Source organism: Aquarana catesbeiana, linkage group LG03, assembly GCF_042186555.1.
Source record: "Aquarana catesbeiana isolate 2022-GZ linkage group LG03, ASM4218655v1, whole genome shotgun sequence".
Lineage (NCBI taxonomy): Eukaryota > Metazoa > Chordata > Amphibia > Anura > Ranidae > Aquarana > Aquarana catesbeiana.
The window spans coordinates 742141883-742156836 of NC_133326.1; positions in this window are offsets into that span (position 1 = coordinate 742141883).

The following is a 14954-nucleotide window of genomic DNA, read 5'->3' on the forward strand; positions in this document are numbered from 1 at the left end:
AGGGGACGGTATCGGGTGAGGAGAGGTCTCCTCGGGCAATGAGGACGGTAACAGGTGAGGTGGGCTCTCCTCGGGCAGGGAGGATGGTATCGGGTGAGGTGAGGTGAAGTGGGGTCTCCTCAGGCGAAGGGGATGGCATTAGATGAGGTGGTGGTCTCCTCAGGTCGAGGGAACAGCATTAGATGAGGTGGAGGTCTCCTCAGGTTGAGGAGATGATATTATGTGAGGTGGAGTCTTCTCAGATGGCGGGGATGGTATTGGGTGAGGTGCAGTGAGGTGGGGTCTCCTCGGGTGAAGGGGATTGGATTGGGTGAGGTGTGATCTCTTCGGGTGGAGGCAAAAGTATATGCTGCCCCCCCAAATGAGCTCAGGTGTTCCCAGTGTTAATCCTCCATCATACAAAGACATTGTGGACAGTTGTGCTCCTCCAGTCTTGTGGTTGGTGAAGACCCTTTTCTTTTCCCCCATGATGGTCCACCTGAGATTTCCACCTGTACACAATGTCAGAACACGGCCAAACTTTATCCCAAAATTCATCTTTTATTATTATAAAAATACTCAGAGAAAAGGCAACTCTTATCCTGGACACTCCCACAAAACTAAGGCATACTGGGAGTAGGAGGGGCTATACTGGGCCCACAGTTTTTGTTTGCCAGTGTCCCATTCTTCCTGTAGGTGGCAGTATAACCCGATAGTCTCTGAATTCCTGGGCCCCTCAAAGAAGAAGAAATAAATACAGATTTTGTTTTCCTTGACAGAGATTTCAATGGTAACACACGGAAGGGTCATCAAAACAGCTGGGGCCTCGAAGAGATACAGCACACCAGCCAGAGGCCCACCTAGAGCCAATAATTCTACCTGCTGCTAAAGGGACACTGAAAGAAGACCTGTCACAAAGGGGCATCTATGGTGTCAGCTGAATCAATATTACCTAGATGGGTTCCTATCAGATCACTGGGATCTAGTCATTAGTGAACAGGAGAGGTGCAGATCCAGGCCCTCTTATTGCACTCCATCCATGGACGGGTCCTCTTATCTTCTCTATTCCTCAGCAATGCCACTGACTGTCCTTGTTATTTTCTTTATGTAAATGTATCTGCATAGGAAATACAGCCATGGAAATATGGAACAGCAAAGCACATTAATAATGTAAAAGTCACACCCAACAGCAGTAATTCAAATCTGAAGTCTGATCCCATGGGAGGGCCCAGAGTGGAAGGCCAGACTCCATCTTTGTTCATCCACAAATCACTGTGAGATATGATGACACCGTGTGAGGCTCCTTGTGTACTGATTGGCTGGATATGAATTGGGTGGTGTGGTGGCACCACACCAAGCTGACATGTTCAGGGACATGACTCCTCCCTATAACCCCATCTGCAGAGTCCTGATATACACGTATGTTCTCCTGTGTGATGTCCACATCTGTCACATGACCTCAATGTCCACCATCCACCTCTCAGATTTCATGTAGTTCCACCAATTGGAAACCGGGGGGTCAGTTCTCTCCCTCCTGCCACGTGTCATGTCCGGTGTCCCTGAGTTTTGTCTGTCCGAATTTCAGTGCCGCCTCCAGAACCCTGTCCAGGTTCTCACAGCTTCCATTTCCATTGGCGGATCCCTCCAAACCACCAGCCTTACCACCCATCGCCGAGTAGACAGCCACTGCCCAATCCAGGGCAGACAGAACAGGGGAGGGGCCCTGAGGGGGAGGAGAGAAGAGATCACATGAGCAGAATTCCTGAATACACATGGATCAGACATGAAATAAAAGCCCCCATTACCTTGGGCACCTGACATGCACACAGCACCTTCCCGGAGCTCTGCCTGCTGAACAGCATCACCGCTGAGCCCGGGCAACGCTCACACAGCAGGAAGACCATCTTCATCAGGACCTGCAGGGGGTACCACACACCACCATTACTAATGGGAGGAGACAATAGGGGAGGTTCTCCAAACTCTGATGACTTCACTCCCACACCTTTCACTGACACTCTATTGTCCTTCCATGTTCTTCCACCTCACTGTGTATCATCAGGTGGCTCTCCTGAGACTGGATGGGAGCAACAATCAGCCTGATAATAGGGAGCGTGCCTGAGGAGCACAGAGGAAGAGTTCCAGGGAGACAAAGGGAGGGGGAGTTCCAGTGAGGAAGAGGAGGGAGAGTTCCAGGGAGGCAGAGGGGGAGTTCCAAGGAGGCAGGGGGAGTTCCAGGGAGGGGGAGTTCCAGGGAGTCGGGGGGAGGGGGAGTTCCAGGAAGGGGGAGTTCCAGGAAGGCGGAGGGAGGGGACGTTCCAGGGAGGGGGAGTTCCAGGAAGGGAGCAACAATCAGCCTGATGATAGGGAGCGTGCCTGTGGAGCACAGAGGAAGATTTCCAGGGAGACAAAGGGAGGGGGAGTTCCAGTGAGGAGGCGGGAGAGTTCCAGGGAGGCAGAGGGGGAGTTCAAAGAAGGCGGAGGCAGGGGGAGTTCCAGGGAGGTAGAGGGAGGGGGAGTTCCAGGAAGGGGAAGTTCCAGAAAGGTGGAGGGAGGGGGTGTTCCAGGAAGGGAGCAACAATCAGCCTTATGATAGGGAGCATCCCTGAGGAGCACAGAGGAAGAGTTCCAGGGAGACAAATGGAGGGGGAGTTCCAGTGAGTAGGAGGGAGAGTTCCAGGGAGGCTGAGGCAGGGGGAGTTCCAGGGAGGCGGAGGGAGGGGGAGTTTCAGGGAGGCAGAGGGAGGGGGAGTTTCAGGGAGGCAGAGGGAGGGGACATTCCAGGGAGGGGGAATTCCAGGAAGGCAGAGGGAGGGGACGTTCCAGGAAGGCAGAGGGAGGGGACGTTCCAGGGAGGGGGAGTTCCTGGGAGGCGGAGGGAGGGGACGTTCCAGGGAGGGGGAGTTCCTGGGAGGCGGAGGGAGGGGGAGTTCCAGGGAGGGGGAGATCCAGGAAGGCGGAGGGAGGAGGAGTTCCAGGGAGGAAGGACAAGATTCTCTATATCAGGAGAGGAAATGGCGATATCACACCGGAAGAGACTTCTCCTCCACACAGTTGACGATGACGGGACGCTGGCCATGCCTCTCCAGCAGACTCAGGACTCTCTCTGCAGCCTGGGGGAGGGGAAAAAAGGAGCATTAGAATCTGATTGGTGGCAGGAGATCTCCCAGAATTGAATTCCGCTCTATTCCAGGAGATCCTATATCTGGGAAGATTCCATCCAAAGAAGAGCTGTGAAGTCATCCCGCCACACAGTATAAAATATATTATCCCCCGTCCCTACCCCTATGTGTAAGATAGCCCCGCCCCTCCTTTACCTTTCTCCCTATCGCCTTCCTCACAGCTGTGTTGGCCGATCGTTGCAAAGCCTTGAGAGATGCCTGTAGTTCCTTCCTCTGCCACTGGGGCATGGAGGCACTGTCCAAACTATGCAACGTATAGGAACAATGACACGGTTATGGCGGCTTTGTTGGAGCTTCCAGTGATAGATTTTTGGGGAGATGTGTGATCAAGGGAGACAATGTGAAATTCCTTATTTTTATTTTAGTGTCCATCATTTTTTTTCCCATCGGTACCCCTTCTATTTAGTCTGTAAGTCATGTGACCACATTTCTCCCCCTGCTGTGGGATATAGCATCCTAACGCCCCTCCGGTGTGAATTCTGACACCCCGATCTTCACTCACATCTGTCACAAGTCCGACCTCCTTGGACAACCTCTGAGCATTGTTCAGGGAAGGGGTTATCATCTTCATCTGCTCAACATAGGAATCCACTTCCCTGCGTAGAACCTGTCCCGTCTCCCATGCCTGGAGAGAAAATCATAGGATGAAGGTGACCTGGGAGGTCTTATATTTTATTGTACAGGATCAAAATAACAGTAAATTTCACTGATTTTTAATTCTTAATGATCATCAATAATTAAAATAATTATAATTAAATTGTATCATGCAGAGGATTGGATGGATGTGTGCTGGGGGTGGCCTCAGATATCGGACCTCTCTGGCTTCTTCTCCGGTAACGGCGATAAGGCGGACAATCCCTCTCAGCAGAGGTTTCTCAGAGATGATCACCAAATCCTCAATAGCTCCTGTCTTCTGAAGGTGTCTGCATATAAACAGAAAATTTCAGGAGGAATCAGGGGGATCCAGAAGAATCTCAGTATGAATTTAGAGGTAGGGGGGTCCAAGAATTTTTTAGAGGAATCGGGAGGTTCGGGTGTCTCAGGTGGAATCAGAGAAAATCCAGGAAATTTCATGAGGAGTTGTGGGGTGGTTCATGAGAAATGGAAGAATCAGAGGAATTGGGGGGTGTGTGCAATGAGAACTAGGGTAATCCAGGAAACCTCAGGAGGAATTGGGGGGTTGGGGGTGGCTGTAGGGTAGGGGATCCAGGAGAATCTCAGGAGGAATCACGGGAGGACTCAGGAATTAGGAAGGGAATACAGATGAATCTCAGAAGGTATTGGAGGACCCAGGAAACCTGAGGAGGAACCTGTCTAGGGGGGTGAACAGAGGAATCCCGGGGGGTGATTATGAAAATTAGGTGAATCCAGGAAACCTCAGGAGGAATTGGGGGGTTGGGGGTGGCTGTAGGGTAGGGGATACTGAAGAATCTCAGGAAGAGTTAGGGGAGTCATAAGCATTTGGGGATCCCAGGAAACCTGAGGTGGATCATGTCTGGGGGTGATACAGAGGAATCCGGGGAGGGCATCAAGAGAATTGAGGCAACCTCAGGTGAAATCTGGAGGAGTTGGAGAGTGGCTCTGGGGTAGGAGATACTGAAGAATCTCAGGAGGAATCAGGAGGGAGGACCCAGGGAACCTGAGGAAAAATATTTCTGGGGGACACAGGAGTATCTCAAGAGGAATTGCGAGGGGGGGTCATGAGCATTTAGGGAACCCAGGAAACCTCAGGAGAAATTGGGAGGGGGGGCTACTGGATACAGAAGAATCTCAAGGGGATCAGGAAGGGGATCCCAGAGAATCTCAGGAAGAAGTGGTTGTAAACCTAGGAAAAGGAAAAGGTGAGAGGGGTTGGGTCTTGGAGAACCCTAAGAGGAATCAATGGGTGAATAGAACACAGGAGAAAATTAGGTATTAGAGGAAATGGGTAGGGGAGACTGGTGGCAGGAAATCTAAGGAGGAATCTTGGGGTAGGGGGAAATCCAGGATAATTTCAAAGAATTCAAGGGGATCCATGAAAATCTCAGGAAAAATCAGGATAGAGGGAGAGAATCCTCAGGAGGGTGGATCCAGGAAACCTTTGGAAAAATCAGTAAGAATTGGAAAGCATGGAGGTGGGGTTGAGGATTCCAGGAGAATCTTAGAAGGAACTAAAGGGAATCCAGGAGAATTTCAGGAGAGAGACATGGGGGAGAATGGTGGATGGAAGGGGAGGTGGAAGAATCCAGGAGAATCTCGAGAAATCGAGGGGCAAAACATAGAAATATCAGGAATATTCAGGATAGAGAAAGGGAATCCAGAAAAGTTTGAAAAGAATTGGCAGGAGGGGTGGATCCAGGAGACCTCAGGAGGAATCAGGAAGTGGTGGGGAATATTGGGGAATCCAAGAGAATCTCAGGAGAAATTGGAAAGTGGGGGGTGGGGGAATCTTAAATTAAAGAATTAAAGGGGGATCCAGGAGAATCTCAGGAGGAATCCAAGAGTCCAGAAGGAGTTTGGGGAGGGGTAATCAGGAGAACCCAGGAGGAACCAGGAGAGGGAAGGCGATCCAGGAGAATTTCAAGAAGGAGACACCAAACGAGACACACATTCAGTAGGGAAAAACTTGTCTCTTACGTGCCACAGCAAAGTTCCACCGACATCTGTTGAGCAGCTCTGGAGGCCAGACTCAGCATCTCCTGAATAGGAACGGCCACTTAGACCACATGTACCGGATCTGGGTACACCTGGGGGAGGGGAGAAATGAGGAGACCATTGGTAGAGGAATGCCAGGCCACAACCACCAATGGTATCCTGTACAGTCCACCCACTGGTCAGTCTGTTAAAGCGGAACTCCATCCAGAAAGCAAACACTTCTATATACAAGGTACAGCCTTACCATCACAAAAACTCTCCTCCTTCTTCTTATCCCCCAACATCTCTCTCCATGTGACTGAGGAACGCTACCGTGTACAGCGAATTGCTGCCACCAATATCTCCCTATGGTAAATGTCTCCCAATTATGTTGGACTTCCTTGAGTGGGCAGTTACAATCTGCGCAGCATCCGGTGGTGACCATCCACAGGCACTGACTGACAGCTATGCCATACGGACAGCACTGTCTCTTTCCACCCACCAACATCACCACAAGCCCAATGTTTCATGGGAAATGTAGTTCTTTTTGGCTGCAAAAGTGGAAAAATGGGGGGGCGTGTCCGGACGCTGAAGAGACAGGGCGTGTTGCTGAGAAGCTCCTCTGAGCCCTCCGCAATCCAACGCCATCCTGCAAAACAAACAGCTCGGCGAGCTTCTAAACTTTGCCCTATAGCCACTGAACATTTGACACATCAACCCCTGGGGAAATTGCGGAGTCCGGCCGACCGATCGAGTATTTATTGGGCCCCAGCCGGCTCCACACAACAGAGACTTGCCGCCATCTTGTGGCCTGCAGGCCCTCAACATCCCCGGGCTCATGTGCCGTGATCGGCAGAGCGGAGTGAAGCTAACCTGTCTACATCTGTGGATATTATCCCTGGGGAGGACCGGGCGGTGTGAGGACACGGAAAAACTCCAGAAATTCAGCAAAAGCTAGCGCCGAACACTCGCGGGCCGCCGCCATCTTGAAGCCTGTGAAGCCTCCAGCGTCCCCGGGCTCGAGTTCCGCGATCGGCGGTGTGAGGGACAGCCAACACATCCCTACCTATAGCGGGCACCTCCGGGAGATAGTTGGATGGTGTGAAAACCCTAACGGCCGGCAGAGGATCAGGAAAAGGCTGATTCCGGACACCTGCAGCCTGCCACCTACTGTACAGGACACATCCTAGGAAAGTCTGAGGCTTTGGCCAACCTTTGGAGGACGGCGGCCATCTTGCTACTCCAGGGACACCCTAACTCATTTCTTTCCACCTTTCCTGATGCACGGCTGACCTTCATCCCACTAAGCTTGGTGAGTCACCTGAGTTACCACTCACCCCTCACACCTATAACACAAATTTCAGATACTTGTCAGCCCTACAACACACTCTCTACTGATGTGACATCAGGCCTTTAAAGGGACATTCCTCCCCCTACAATTAGATTTAAAGACACTAGTCCTTATGGTCATGTCCTCAAAGAGCAAAACGCTTGATATGTGAAGATGACAGACATGTGAGACTGGGGCTCCGTCTCCCACCATCTCTCCAAGACCCTCGCTGACTGACCTATAGCTACAATATACATGGGAGTCACCTCTTCAGCCTTCCACAGCGGCCGCACACCCCATGGGCAAAATTGGGGATCAAAGACACAACTACTCAGCAATCCTTAAGCCTCAGGCCTCCTCCAAGATGGATTGCTGTCTAAGTAGACCGACATCCACGGCTTCGGGAGGCCTCGAAGTCACACAGACCACTTCGGAGCAATCAGAACTAAACACAAGTGGCCGGGGAGACGTAAGATGTGACGTGCTTGTTCCGGGGGAGAGGCCTGATGGCGGGGTGGTGGAGGCGCGCAGAGAGGCGGAAGATGAGGGCGGCAGGGATGGCGAGAGGCGAGTGCTCACACCGGCCTCACTGAAGACACTGCCTTAGTACAGCGGGAGGAGCGGCAATGGAAAGCGAGGGTGTTTTACCTGGCAACAGAAATTCAGACACCGGGTCCCGAGAAAGACAAGCCCGGCGGTAGCCCCCAGCCTGATCAGTCCGCTTGGTGAGGGGCTCTGCCTGCACATACAGATCGGCATCTTCCCCGGCGCCCTGATCCTGGCTCCCTGATCCCGCCATCGGTCGGAACCCGCTCTCCCCCCGTCCCCCCCTGCTCCACGGCATACGAAGGGAAGTGATAGCCCGGCCTTTGGCGCCCTGCTGGCAAACACAGAGAGGGAATGGAGACCGGCTTGTAAACCTCCTTGAATAGCGGCATAACCATAAAGTCTATCACGACCCCCCCTGCTGAGAAGGAGGGGGGCAGCTGGTTGAAACAATCGGAATGTAGATGCTCTAGGTAAGATCAGCTGTCACTGAAACACATTACTGTACCCTGCTAATGGACGCTCAAAGGCAAAGTTACTAAACAATTTCGAAGGTTGAGCAGGACTGTTTAACAAGTTAATCATAAGTATTCAAAAGTTTACTCAGCCTGAAGAAGTGTATTAAGAGTGTATAAAATTTAAAGGGACTGTATAAAGGCAATCAAAGAAGCGGTCTGAGAGGGGGGGCGAATATCATGAAAGGTCGGTCACATAAAAATTATGAGCAGAAAAAGCCTAGAGATAGCCTCAACTCTAGCTCCATTCAAAAATTCCTAAAGGAAGTGCAACTTAAAAGCCGGTCTTGGAAAACAGGCAGCAAAGCATGAAAGATAAAAAGAAAGACCCCTCTAAATACAAAGGAGCCCTGGGGGTTACCCCCAGAGGGGAGACGACCCAGGGCGATGTATATGATCAAAGTTTAGATGTAGACGTGGATGCACCCCCAACAAAATCTGAGATACAAGATATGTTTACCAAATTATAGTCTGTCATAAAAGAAGAGTTTCACAGTATAAGGACAGATATGGGATACCTCTTAAAGTGAGTGGAAGCAGTGGAAGAAATATCAGAACAACATGCGGCGGAGATTACAGTGTTAAAAAATCAAGTAAAAAAATTACAGACTGACCAACGGGATATGCTCCTCAAATTAGAGGAACAGGAAAATCAGAACAGGAGGCAAAACCTTGAGGATAAGGGCTGTACCTGAACAGAGAGGAGAGGACTTGTTCCTAATGATGAAAGAACTTTTTAACCCTCTCTTAGGGAGAAACCTTGATGAAGACCTTAAACTGGACCGTGTCCACAGGATAAGAAAACCCCAAGGAGTTAGGGAAGAAAGCCCCAGAGATGTTATTGTGAGGTTTCATAAATATGAGGACAAGGCAAAGATTTGGAGTAAATTAAGGGGGGTAAAACCTGTGAAGTACAACAATGGGGAAATCCAAATTTACTTGGATCTGTCTGCCAAAACGCTTGCAAGGAGATGTCAACTGAGACCGCAGTTGGACGCTTTGAGGGGGGCCAACTTAAAGTATAGCTGGGGGTACCCTTTTGCATTGAATATGTTTAAAGAGGGTATAAATTACAGATTAATTCAGATAGAGGACTTAAAAGACTTTTGTAGAGATTTAAACATTGCATTACCTGATTTTTCAGGTGGGGAGCCTATTTAATTAGAGAAAAAAAGTTAGGGCATTGGGGGCGGGGCTGTGGGGGGGTGGGGCGGGGGTGATTTGGGGGAGGGGGGAGTAGGAGGACGAAGCCAGAAAGTGCTTTCCGTGACCTTCCTCCTCCCGCCCACTGTTTTGTGGGTGGGGGCGGAACACCATGACCCGCCATGTGAGTCTCACCCCAAGGCACGTGGGGACGTAGGCGGCGATGGAGAAATTTAGGTCGTGGCATCCCTGTAGTCAGGTATGGACATGGGGGGAGGGGAGGAGTTGGGAAGGGGGTGGAGGGGGGTTCCCGCAGATTAAGTGTTCTGTTTCTATAGTCTTTTTTTGGCTCTTTTCTCTTTTTATCTTCCATGCAGCGGATGAATTAGAGGTGTGGTGGCTGCTGGTAAGAGAAAGATTAAAAAGAAGGGATGATGGAAATGAATTTCATGTCATACAATGTAAAAGGGCCAAACTCCAGTGGGAAAAGGCAGAAAGTGTTAAAAGAGTTACAGACCTATGAAGCAGATATAGTCTTCTTGCAGGAGACGCTACTAGTGTTAGAAGAGGGTATTAAGCTGGACTCGAGATATTATCCTAATTGGATTTATGTAGATTCTCCCATCAAACGGGCGAAGGGAGTGAGTATCGGATTCTCGAATCGGATAAAATATACATTATTAGGAAGGAGGGTGGACCCGGAGGGCCGGTAGTTATTCTTAAAGGTAAAACTGGGGGTAAAGACATATACATTGGCTAACGTGTATTGTCCGAATAGAGATCCGATAGTCTATCTTTCCCAGACCCTGAGCAGACTGATGGAATTCAGGGTGGGGGAAGTGATTCTGGCAGGGGATTTTAATCTTTGTCTTGATCCAGCCTTGGATAGGTCATCTAGCAGTAGAGAGGCAAGTAAAAAGCTACTACTGAGCCTTGGGAAAAAGTTGCATGATTGTCACTTGATGGATGTATGGAGAGTGGTAAGGGATTATTCCTTTTTCTCGGCTGCGCATGGGACCTATTCAAGGTTGGACTACATGCTAGTGGACCACAGTTTATTGGGCCATATTAAAGAGTCGAAGATAGAGATTATGACTTTGTCAGATCATGCACCAATCTCATTGAAGGTTATGTTAGAGGGTTCTAGGAGGGAGCCTTACACCTGGCGGTTAAACGAAAAACTCTTTGAGGAGGATTGGATAGTGGAGAAAATTCAACAGGAAATAGATGTGTTCTTTTTAAACAACAACAACGATGAGACCCCGGGCACGGTTGTATGGGAGGCCTTTAAAGCCTATATAAGGGGGGTAATAATATCCATAGGAGTTTGGGTAAAATAAGAGAGAACCAAAAAGAAAGAAAGCCTAATTGCGTTAATTCGTCAACTTGAACAAACCCATAAAACTTCATCGGGTAATAATAAGTCCATATTACAACAATTAATATTGACAAGAGAAGAGTTAAAAGATTTACTAGAAAAAGAAGCATATAAAATTATGAATAAGTTCGTAAAAGAAAGATACCAGAGGGGTAATAAGGTGGGGAAACATCTGGCAGCAACAGTAAAGAGAAAAAGAGAAGAAAATGTTATAGAAAATATTTAAAAAAAAATGGTAAGCTAAGGTATTCTTCTAAAGAGATAGGCGAAGAATTTAGACAATACTTTACAACCCTCTATTCGGTAAGCCAAAAGGAACAGTCTGGGGTTGAGAAGGAGGATAAGGTGAGAGACTTTTTAGAGGGGGCAGGCCTTCCCAAACTGTCAGAATATGACTCATTGGAGTTAGAAAGACCGTTTACGGTAGAAGAGTTAAGCATGGCTCTAAAATCGTCCCCCACGGGTAAGAGACCGGGTCCGGACGGTTTCACTACCAGCTTTTACAAAAAATTCAAAGATTCACTTCTTCCGAGGCTCTGTAGGGTCTGGAACATCCTCGGGAAACAGGGCGAAATGTGCAGGGATGCGCTAACAGCTTCAGTGATGTTGATTCCTAAAGAAGGGAAGGACCGAACCCTGTGCTCAAGCTTTAGGCCAATCGCATTGTTAAATGCAGATACAAAATTATATGCGAAAGTATTGGCTCTGAGGCTTAAGGGATTAATGCCCCAACTGGTCCATCCTGACCAGGTGGGATTTATTCCAGGGAGAGAGGGTAGAGATAATGGGGTGCGGTCTCTTCTTATAGCGGAGGCCATGAGATCAAAGGGATCCCCAGGTCTACTTCTGTCGATAGATGCCGAGAAGGCGTTTGACAGAGTAGCCTGGGGATTCATGTTTAAAATGCTTTTGCGGTAATGGGGATAGGGCCTACCATGTTAAGATGGATCAGAATACTATATAATAATCCAACAGCATTTGTGAAAGTTAACAACGTAGCCTCTGTGCCTTTCACTATGAGAAATGGGACCAGACAGGGATGCCCGCTATCTCCGCTCCTATTTGTTCTAACGTTGGAACCCCTACTGAGTACCATTAGGAAAAACCCGGATATTAGCGGATGACCAGTAGGAAAGGAGGAACATAAGTTGGCTGCTTTTGCCGATGACGTCCTATTCTACATCACCAAACCTAGAATCACGATCCCCAACCTATTTGCCATATTGAAAAAATTTGGAGAGATATCAAACTTCAAAATTAATATTGAGAAATCAGAAGCTTTAAAAATTAATATTGATAAGCAGGAAGCTGCTAGACTCTGGGAGGTTTTTAGATTTCCCTGGAGGGATAATAATAAGTATCTGTGAGTTATATTGGCGAGTTCCATAGGGAAGATTTTTTAACTTAATTTTATACCTTTTCTTGATAAAATTAGAGCAGAAATAAAAAGAATTTCACATTGCCCGGTCTCGTGGATAGGGCGATTTAACATAGTTAAAATGGTGCTAGCCCCCAAGGTGCTCTATAAAATTCAAATGCTTCCAATTCCTTTGCCCCAATTTTATTTTAGAACATTAATAAGTTTAATAAGTAGATATGTTTGGAGGAATAAGAGACCTAGGATGGCGTACAAAGTGCTGAGCAGGGATAAAGCACAGGGAGGGTTGGGTATTCCAGATTTTAGAAATTATCACAAAGTTATTGTTCTAGCACGGGCACTAGATTGGGTAAAGGGATGCAACAATAAAAGATGGGTTAATTTAGAAATGAGTTTAAGTAAGGTAAGATTAAATCACATAATCTGGAACCCCCCGCAACACAGGTATCTGGGAGAAGACACACATATTATAACACACCTCACGTTGAAATTTTGTGATCAGATTCACAGCACTAGGAAGTGGGAATATAATTCTCCCTTGATTTACTTAAAGGAAAATGCATATTTCCCCCCGGGAATGGAGGCGGTGGGAGGAAATTGGATTTTGAATAGTGAAACACAATTAAAAGACATTATTAATAGGGGAAGCATTTGCACATTTCAGGATTTAATTAAAAAAAGGGATTTATTGAAGGTGAATGGGTGGCGGTACAGTCAGCTTGAACATTTTGTTAACAGCCTTCTGGGTCCCCTAAGGGAAGAAATGGACTATAGACCGTTGGGGAAACTTGTCTGTAGGGATATAGTAAAAAGAAATATCTCAGCGGTATATAAAATATTGATAAACAACGGAGGGGACAAAATTCCACTTTATATCAAAAAATAGGAAGAAGATTTGGGAGTTGGATGTGAGAAAAGTTGGGTGGGGAGCATATTGGGGGCAACGCACAGTACAGCAATAGATATGAAAACGATTGAGACCAACTATAAATGCCTGTCTAGGTGGTATATGACACCCACTAAAATAAGCAAATTTATGCCCGATAGATCACCGAAATGTTGGAGAGGTTGTGAGGCCCTGGGCACTATGGCGCATTTATGGTGGGATTGCCCAAAAATGTAAAGCTTCTGGCAGGAGGTGATCAAGTGGATAATGGTGATAGTGGGTAGGGTCATCAAGTTAGACCCATGGGTCTGCTTGTTCCATGGTTCCGAGGGAGGTAATAGACATTATAGAGCCTCGCTGATCCTGGTTCTCTTAAATTCTACAAAGAGCGTAATTCCAAAAAAATGGCAGGAAGTGGAGGGGCCTGGGATCAGGGACTGGATTTTAAGGATCATTGAATCGTATACTATGGAAAACTCTGAGGTATTTGGTCCCTAAGAGAGGGATCAAGTAGACAAGGGGGCAGATGGGCCAGATGGGAAGTCTTTAAAAGATCAGAGCGTTTTGCGGAAGCCATTCTGTGTTAAAATAGGTTGAGATATTTTTCTCTCAATGGGTGATATTGTAAGCAGGAAGTCTGCGGGAGGAAAAAAGGGGGGTATAAGTGCGGGATTTATACGTGTATGCTTGTTTTGTACTTGTGGTGGACTGTTTTACCCCTGTGTAAGAGGGGTTGTTTGTATTTCTTTTAAAAATTATGAAAAATTAAATAAAGAATTTAAAAAAAAGAACTAAACACAGGTACTCTTTTTGACACTACCCCCACCCCTACATCAGGACCTTGCCCCCCGCTGACAGCGGAAGTTTTAGATGCTAATCTACACTCTCTGCTCCAGGCTATCACCCACAATATCGCACAAGAAGTGGGAAAACTAGCCAAAGAATTGAGAGGTGAAATTGACCAACTAGGAGAATGCACCGACTCCCTAGAATATAAATTTGATGAGATGGGGCAGTATGTACAGGCGCTGGAGGAAGACAATGCTACTACAAAAAACACAATTACCCAGCTCCAAGCCCAGCAGGAAGACCTGGAAAACAGAGAACGCAGGCAAAATTTGAGATTCAGAGGTATTCCTGAAGCTGTGGAACATAAAGACCTCCGTTCCTACCTTTTAAGCCTTTTCAATGTGGTTGCCCCCAATATCCCTGACATAGACTGGCGTTTGGACAGGGCTCACAGGTCACTTGCCCCTAAACCTCCAACAGGGGCTAACCCCAGAGATGTGATTGTCAGGTTCCATTATTATGATAGTAAAGAAGCTATGACCTTGGCAACCCACAACCAATCCTGAATTGAATTCAAGAAATCCAAGATCCAAATCTTTAGCGACCTCTCACCTATTACTATAGCGAGAAGGAGAAATCTTCGCCCTTTAACCCTGCATCTTCAATTCCACAAAGTAATGTATCAATGGGGTTTCCCCTTTTGCCTTTCTGCATCGCGAGATGGCATACAATACTCCTTACGTGATCTACAGGAGAGTGACACCTTTCTGCGCAACTTGGGTTTACCACCCCTCCCTGACGAAGACTCTTCGCCTCTCCCAACTACTCCTAAACCACCGATGGCTCCGAGTCGCATTTGGACACCGGTGAGACAAAAGCCATCCAAGTCAAATTTCACACCCCAGAAGCGCCACGCCTCAAGATTTCCAACTTAAATACCCTTTCCACTGACTGAGGCTGAATATACCATTTTATTTGACCCCCAGTCACTGTGTTTTTTGTTTTTTTTGAGTGGTTAACAACCTACTAGTGGGTTCATACACCCCCTGACCTGGGGGATGTGCGGCTTGTTATACTACAGCTGCCCTGGATAAACGGTTTGTTAATAGTTCATTTTTCGTTTTTGGATTCCGGGCAATTTTTACTCCGAAGAGTGGTGGGAGACCTCCCGTCCCTATGTTCAGAAGTCCCCATGCTCCCCCTCCTGACCCATGGCTT